A 7,989-nucleotide genomic window follows, 5' to 3' on the forward strand; every position below is an offset into this window, starting at 1 on the left:
ACTCTCGTGGAACGTCTCAGAGGTACAGACTCGTCAATTGGCTCAACAGGAGTTTCCTCCTCAAGTTGAGGGCTAGGGTTTAAAGTTCCTTCACCACTTGACTCTTGAAGTTCTTCAAGGTCAATTTCCCTCCCACTGTCTCCTTGGCTTATAAACTCTCTCTCTCTCTCTCTCGAAAGACTCCTCTTCTTGCTACAAAGACCACATTATCACTAGGTCTATAGAAGAGGTAACCAAAGGATCTTTGTGGGTAGCCGATGAAAATACACCTCTCACTTCGGGGTTCTAGCTTATCATGAGTCTCGCGCCTCACAAAAGCCTCGCAACCCCAAATCTTGATGTGGTCTAGTTTGGGTACTTTACCAGTCCACATCTCGTGAGGAGTTTTGGCAACTTTCTTTGTAGGGACTAGATTAAGGATATGGGCGGTAGTCTCTAAGGCATACCCCCAAAATGAGATTGGTGGCGAAGCTCGACTCATCATGGAACAAACCATATCCAACAAGGTTCGATTACACCTCTCAGCTACACCATTCAACTGTGGTGTCCTGGGAGGTGTCAATTGTGAGACAATCCCACACTCCCTAAGATAGTCGAGGAAATCTGAACTAAGATACTCACCACCTCGATCGGATTGAAGCATCTTAATGTTCCTGCCCAATTAATTCTCGACTTCCTGTTTAAATTCCTTAAACCTTTCGAATGTCTCTGACTTATGCTTGATTAAGTAGACATATCCATATCTACTGTAATCATCAGTAAAAGTCAAATAATAACGATTAGCATCCCTTGTGGCATGTTTGAAGGGTCCACACACATCCGTGTCTACAAGATCCAACAAACCTTCACCCCTTTCACAAGAACCAGTGAAGGGTGACTTTGTCATTTTTCCAAGTAAGCATGATTCGCAACTATCATCTGACTTTAGGACAAATGACTCCAAAACTCCATCCTTTTGGAGTTGGTCTATGCGTTTCTTGCTTATATGTCCAAGACGACAACGCCATAATGATGCTTTATCCAAGTTATTATTATAAATAGAATCAATGCACATCACATTATTTCCTAAGTTATCTATAACAGACACAGCTTCGTACACACCATCACAAGGTAATGCTTTAAAATAAACAACATTATTAAAGAAAGCATCAATAGAACCAACTTCATTATTAAATGAAAAGGTAAACCCTTGTTTATACAATGCACGAAAGGAAATAATATTTCTTGCCATTTCTGGCGAGTAACAACATTTATTCAAATCTAAATTAAACCCACTACTTAGCGATAAAGTATAAACTCCAATCTTGGTGACAGGTGTAACTTTCCTATTCCCCATGATTAATTTTATCCTTCCTTGCTCCACATTCTCACTTCTTCTTAGTCCCTGCAAGTCACAACAAATATGAATACCACAACCGGTATCAAGGACCCAAGAGTTAGAATTGGGTGAGTTATTAGAAATGATAGTGTAAATACCTACATGGTTGGGTTTAACTTTCCCATCCTTCACATCTTGCTGGTACTTTGGACAGTTCCGCTTCCAATGTGCCTTTTCATGACAATAGAAGCATTCAACCTCTTTAGGGTCAGACGAAGGAGTGATGAAACCTTTCTTGGTTCCACTTGAAGAAGATCCATCAAGGGTCCTAACCTTGGTACCCTTCGAATAAATCTTTCTCTTCTTCCCTCGTCCTTTCCCGATTTCCAAGACAGGGGCGGAGTTTGTAGGAGTAGTAGTAACAATCGCCTTACCCTTAAGACCACTTTCCGCGACCTTTAAGAGTCCTTGAAGTTTGCTGAGTGTGACCTCTTCCTTGTTCATGTGGTATGTCATGCAGAATTGATCATAACATGAAGGTAAGGAGTGCAAAATGATATCTATTGCAAGCTCCTCGGGGAAGTTCACATTAAGCTTCAACAAACGGGCCACAAATCTTTTCATTTTCTGCATGTGGCCCGTGATGGGTTCACCATCCTTCATGCGAGTTGTTATCATGGAGGAGATGATTTCATACCTCTCTTGACGAGCACTTTGATGGTATCTTTCCATCAAGTCTTGGTGCATCTCATAGGGGTAGAAATCTTCATAGGATTTTTGGAGATTTGCGGTCATAGTGGCCATCATGATGCATGCCACCTTGGTGGCATCCATTTCATGTGCCCCAAAACTCAGCGATCTCTTGAGGAGTAGCAACTGTCTCATCAATCTCCTTAAGCTCCTTATCGAGGACATATTCCTTGTCCTCGTAGTGAGTAATCATTCTAATGTTTCTGATCCATTCATTGAAGTTGGATCCATCAAAAGTGACTTTCCCACACAAATTCCTAAGAGAAAAGGAGCCACTAGGATTAGAGCCAGAAGCAGCGTTGTTTGCAGACGTCTAAAAAGAGAAGAAAGAAACGATTAGTTTAGATATAGAGATAGTCCTTAATAAAACACCCAAATGTAGTATTAAGGCTAGGACCCAATCACAATATATTATACTTAGAAGAGGTATGCCGTAATCTAAGTAATAACATATTTGAAAGGTAGGTGAATGACGATTCACCAATTTCCACCAAAGATGAAATATTAAAAATATTTAATTTGGTTCTTAGAAACTCCTAGATTCTTTTGAGATTCGATGAACTTTTCAAAGGCATGTTTCAATCTCGAGTGTCCCCTCCAATTTTTGTGACTGGGATGCCGAGGATCACAAAACGAGGTGTGAAGTAACCATGCAAATTACTTGGTACCCTTAATATATTACCCCTCAATCGATGTGCCGGTTAACCACACACGCTCCATCGATACTATGATAAACATTAATTCACCCTTTACCTACCTTGTTAAGTTCAAGTTAGTCTGCCGGTTAGCCACACATGCTCCACTAACGACTTAGACAAAGTGTAAAGTGTAATTTCATGGATTAGCACCTTATTCACATTTTTCCTAAAGTAACTAAGATTGGGAATTTAATAAAACATTTAGTTACTTTATAATATTCATCATACTTTTAATGAGAATTTATAAGTCCTTGTCTTACCCGTTTGGCTAACGACCCTCCACCAGTCAAGCAAGCGGTGGGTGAGAGTGGACACCCATTAAGTTGCCATTTTATAGGCAACAACCTTATACCCACCTTATAGACTGACTTCGTGAATGAGGCGTACTAGCGGTAAGACGACATTTGATCTTATACATATATATATATATATATATATATATATATATATATATATATATATATATATATATTATTATTCACTTGTAATATTATAAGTATAAGGGTTGAATTTTAACTTTTAAAATTCTAAGGGTTGGAACTAAAGTTTTAATCAAGACTTTACTTGCTCCAAAACTTGAGGGCAATTTTTGTAAACTTTCAAAACTTTTCATTTCTTGTAACTTATGAGTTAAATAGAGTAATAAAAATGAAGACTCTTCATTTTTCGAACTCTTGTGTTCTTTTAATGGTTTTAATTCAAGTGTGACTCTTGGTTTTCCATAACTTGAGGACAAGTTATGGACTCCATTAAAACACATAATGATCATGAATTAATCTACCACATAGGTTACAAATAATTCCTATGATCATCAAAACATCATAAGATCAAGAACATGAATATGAACAGTTTCATGAATCAAAAATTACACTTAAAAACTTGTAATTTTGATAACTTGTTGTTGTAAATGGATTAGTAAAGACATTACACCTTCTAAAATAGGTTTTCAAGTACCAAAACAGTTTAGGGTAATGTTTCTAGTCCATTTCCAGCAACTAAAGTCGAAAATCTGCATTCTGAGGCTCCTACTCGCCGAGTGCATGAACCTACTCGCTGAGTAGGATGAAGATACACATGAACTCGGCGAGTCCCCCCATGGACTCGGCGAGTTCATCAGGCAGACAACAAGTTTTTCGACTTTTTTCAATATTTTGCATCAAGTATCAAACAAACAAGCCTAGTCTCTGATACCACTGATGGGTTTTGAGCATTCTAAAACTTCCTAAGTATACATACAACCCTAATAAACCTTTGATCTATGTTTGTCTAAGATACATGCAAATAATTATTTTTCCAAGGTTCATATCCTAACTAGCATGGCATGGGGAACATGATTCAAATAAAGCTAGTAGAAATACTTACCTTGTAGTTGTAGTTGTTTCCTTGGAGTTTTAGAGCCTAGCACCAATAGTGTGGATGCCTCAAATGGAAATCACAAATCACCACAAAGTTGGAACTTTGAGAGAATAGTCACTACTATCTTGAAATCGGCCCTCTTGCTTTACTCACCTCAACTAGTGTGATTTCAAGAACCAAAGCCCCCTTTATATAGTGTGGTGGATTAGGGTTACATCCATGTAAACCCTAATACCCATGTCTCTTCATTTCCATGAGATCCATGGGTTAAAGCTCCATGGAGTATACATGGACTTTCCATGCAAGCCTAGCCCATTCCAAATAAGCATTAGCCCACACTATATAAATGTAGAAGCCCATATTTAATTAGTAATACTTTTGATCTCTAAATTAATCCTAGATTAATTATAGATCAATACTAATTAAATAATATGATCTTATATTAATATATTAGAACTTATAATATACTAATAAATCATAACTTATACTATTCTCAAAAGATTGTCCATAAATTGTTCGGGTGAAGTGCAACCCAAATGGACCATGCCGGGTCGGGTCAAGCACATACCAAATATAGTTATGGACTTAGACACTATATCCAACACGTAGGAGCATGGCTCAAAAGACTTGCACCAAACAACATCCATAACTTTTCCCAACTAGAAGAAGTGTTTGTCACTAACTTCATGCAACTACGGAAGTACCGAGGATACGTAAAACAAATTTTAGGATGAAAACAAAGGGAGGGAGAAAGCATTAGCTATTACTTAAAATGGTTCAATAAAGTGACGCTACCCATACCTAGCCAGGACCACAAGCCGATGGCAGGAGCCTTTATGTATGGGTTGCTACTAGGACCACTATCATGGAATTTCTTGGGAAAGAAACCCACCACCAGGCAAGAATTAAAAGAAAGGGTAGAACGATACCCGAGGTAGGAGGAAGACACAACAACTAAGGAACCCTACCTACATGCAACAAGAGCAAACCATGGCAAAAGATAAGCACACCATTTTCACAAAGGCCCCAAATACACATCAACACAAATACACACAAACCGAGTCGACAATTCAATCCATACAGATGCGATGATAGGTGATATTAAAAACCTCACGTCCTGGCAACAATAGACAAGCAACAAACCCATCGACTGATCATATACCAATTTCCAAACAAAAAAAAGTATTGTAAATACCAAAGAAAACAGGGGCACAGTACCGCATAATGCACGGTCCCGAAAAAAGAAATAGAAGAACAAATCACGTAAGGCAAAATTTCATAAAATTCCAGAAGCATCAGACCTAATGTTGACCCCACGCCGCTACAAAAAGTAAAAACAGAGCAGAAACGATAAAGGGAAAGTGCCAGAGATCCTAGCCATCCGAGCACCACACCGCCATTAAAGAAGCACAAATACACAACAGGAACGTGCACAAAGGGCGACAACAAGAAAATTATTCTTCTTATAAGAAGATCCTACACCGCCAAGGTGGGGGAGACAACCCGCTGATAATTCAAGACAACAATGGTAGAAAAATAGTGCACAAAGTATACATCAAAAGTAGTAGTGTGAAGGAAATCATGTTCGAGCATTGCTTCCAAAACCTCCCACCACAACTGGAAGGAACTACTTAAAGCTGCTCCAGGAAGGTTAACAGGTTCCACAGGCGACAACATCTGGCCACATGGCACCCTTCACTTCCCACTCACCCTAAAAGACATTCGACACGACAAAAGAAATATAGTCACCCTGGAATTCATAGTATTAGAGAACTATAAGAGCACAACATTATACTTGGATGAATAACAATACTACAATATGGAGTAATTGTATCAACAATTAACGGCCCAATGAAATTCCCAACAAGTGAAGGAATAGCTACGATCATTGTAGAAGTGCCCAAACGAATAGAGTGTAACCAAATCCTAAAAACAAGAAGAAATCATAATGGGGAACAGTGCTCAAGGGAAGTAGAACCAAAAGAAAAGGAAGTGATTCATGAGAGGTTTTCCAAAACATACAAATCGCATCGACAAAACAGTGGAAGAAGTGACAAGGGGAAACCACACTAAAGATGCCACCAAAACCACACACAAATGAAACTCCTGCCAGATGTATGTCCCCATACATCATCTGCCAACAACCATGCTAAGCAATATTACCTCCCCATGGACATTCCACCAGTGGGGAATAGATATTGTGTGACCATTCCTAGAGGCTCCAGGATGTGTACAATTCCTATTTGTTACAGTCAATTACCTCACAAAATGGATTGAAGTAGAACCATTAGCCTCATTTGCAGGAAGGAACATGATCAAATTCATGTGGAAAAACATCCTCACCAGATTTGGCACCCTACGAGTCCTAATCACTGACGACGGACTACAATTTGAAGAAAACCATTTCAAGGACTAGAGCAAGAGCATAATGTCAAGCAACATTTCACATCCGTAGCCCACCCACAAGCTAATAGGCAGACATAGGTATCTAACCAAATAATAGTTACAACGCCAAAGAAGCGACTAGGAAAGGCGAAAGGTTGTTGGGTCGAGGAACTCCCCACTGTGCTATAGTGCCATTAAACTACACCGTGAATAAGCACAAATGAGAACCCTTTCAGCCTAGTGTACGAAACAGAAGCAGTACTTTCCCCAGAAATCATGATAGAATCACTCCGCACAACAAACTTCGATGAAAGTCGGAACGTGAAATAGCAGTCGTCCGTTAAACCTCCTAAAAAGCCTCCACAACAAAGTACTATGATAGACAAACTTCTGGCAAAGTACACAAAGTACGAGATTGGGTACTAAGAAAGAACGACGCCAACATATAGGAACCAGGAGGAAAGCTAGCCCAATCATGGGAAGGACCATACCGAGTCACTGAATTACTCCGAAAAGGAAAATACATCCTGGAAATTGTCACACCCCTTAACCAGGACGGCGGAAACATCCGGGGGCGGATGACTTCATTGTATTGTATCATTATAACTGAATATAAATGAAACAAAGCAACCAAACATCATACATTAAGGTAACATTCTTACATCGTTTACAAATTGTATTTGTTCACAAATCATACAAAAGTGACATAATGTAATATTTAAATTGCATCAAAATATCCAACATCCATAGTCCAAGTACCTGCTCACTGAGTCCTTGAGAATATAAGTCGTTTTGAAAAGCATCAACTAAAAAGTTGATGAGTTCATAAGCATATATGTATAAAAAATTTTGTAACATCTCTGGTTTGTAATAACTTTTCAAACTCCAGAAAATCCGATATTTTCTGTGAAAAATGGTTTGTAAGTCTCGTTCTAAAACTATGAATAATTGCATGTGTGTCCCTTGCTTTCTTTTGTTCGTAATTGAAAAGAGTGTGTGTTCCAAGAAAATCTCATATTTTCGGTTTAATGAAAAATTGTAGTCTTAAAACCCTAAGACTGGAGTGGTGATAGTAAAGTACAAAAGTGAAGCCTAGGTTTATATTTTAGAAAACCAGTGAAGTGTATAATTTCATAAATCCAAAATAACATTGTTAATCCCTATGTGAGTTGTTACAACCATGCTTAATATGACTGATATGCCTGTCATGACGTTCTTCTGGTGTCGGTTTCAGTAAGATATTTGTCACCCTAGACTAGCCCCGTCTAGCTATAGCAAACAACTCATGTGTGGGAGTGTCAACCCCATATAGATCTATACACAATTACCTCGGTCTTCCTCTAGGAGACTCTAGTTGTAACTATAGGACTACGGTGTACGCTAGGTAGGTAAAGGAAAGCCTCACAAGTGCCTTAACAGATTTACGCGAAATTTGACTCCCATTATTGAATAATGAAAATAACTTTACTTGTGTAAATTCGT

Source organism: Lactuca sativa, chromosome 2 (assembly GCF_002870075.4).
Source record: "Lactuca sativa cultivar Salinas chromosome 2, Lsat_Salinas_v11, whole genome shotgun sequence".
Lineage (NCBI taxonomy): Eukaryota > Viridiplantae > Streptophyta > Magnoliopsida > Asterales > Asteraceae > Lactuca > Lactuca sativa.